Consider the following 1,164-nt stretch of genomic DNA (forward strand, 5'->3'; position numbering starts at 1 on the left):
GGTTAAGCTAGGGTTAACCCTAGTTTTGAAAAATCAATTAGGGTTAGCTCAGGAAAGGCTTAAAGCTTGTTCCAAGATATGGTTTCCGCATATGAAATGAAAGAGCACTTCGTTGCGCATCTTCTCAACACAAAATGGTGCGGAAAAAAAAAATAAGACGGGGGTTTAACTGGGCCCGAAGCAATTTATACCCCAGTGGCCCCAAAGGGGTTAATGTGGACGATTTGGTTTAGCCTAGGATTAGGCCGTTCTAGGTTTCACATACCTCTTTTGTCTACTTAAAATGATAGAAGAGACGGTGTTGGACTTGGCAAAAAAAAAAATTTCAAACAGCTTCAACTGGGACTCGAACACGGGTCCTCAAAGATGCCAGGCAAGTGCGCAAACCACTGGGCCACCGAGACTTGGGATTAGCGAGGGTTAACCCTAGGGTTAAGCTAGGGTTAACCCTAGTTTTGAAAAATCAATTAGGGTTAGCTCAGGAAAGGCTTAAAGCTTGTTCCAAGATATGGTTTCCGCATATGAAATGAAAGAGCACTTCGTTGCGCATCTTCTCAACACAAAATGGTGCGGAAAAAAAAATAAGACGGGGGTTTAACTGGGCCCGAAGCAATTTATACCCCAGTGGCCCCAAAGGGGTTAATGTGGACGATTTGGTTTAGCCTAGGATTAGGCCGTTCTAGGCTTCACATACCTCTTTTGTCTACTTAAAATGATAGAAGAGACGGTGTTGGACTTGGCAAAAAAAAAAAATTTCAAACAGCTTCAACTGGGACTCGAACACGGGTCCTCAAAGATGCCAGGCAAGTGCGCAAACCACTGGGCCACCAAGACTTGGGGTTAGCGAGGGTTAACCCTAGGGTTAAGCTAGGGTTAACCCTAGTTTTGAAAAATCAATTAGGGTTAGCTCAGGAAAGGCTTAAAGCTTGTTCCAAGATATGGTTTCCGCATATGAAATGAAAGAGCACTTCGTTGCGCATCTTCTCAACACAAAATGGTGCGGAAAAAAAAAATAAGACGGGGGTTTAACTGGGCCCGAAGCAATTTATACCCCAGTGGCCCCAAAGGGGTTAATGTGGACGATTTGGTTTAGCCTAGGATTAGGCCGTTCTAGGTTTCACATACCTCTTTTGTCTACTTAAAATGATAGAAGAGACGGTGTGG

The sequence above is a fragment of the Lottia gigantea genome, assembly GCF_000327385.1.
Source record: "Lottia gigantea unplaced genomic scaffold LOTGIsca_80, whole genome shotgun sequence".
Lineage (NCBI taxonomy): Eukaryota > Metazoa > Mollusca > Gastropoda > Lottiidae > Lottia > Lottia gigantea.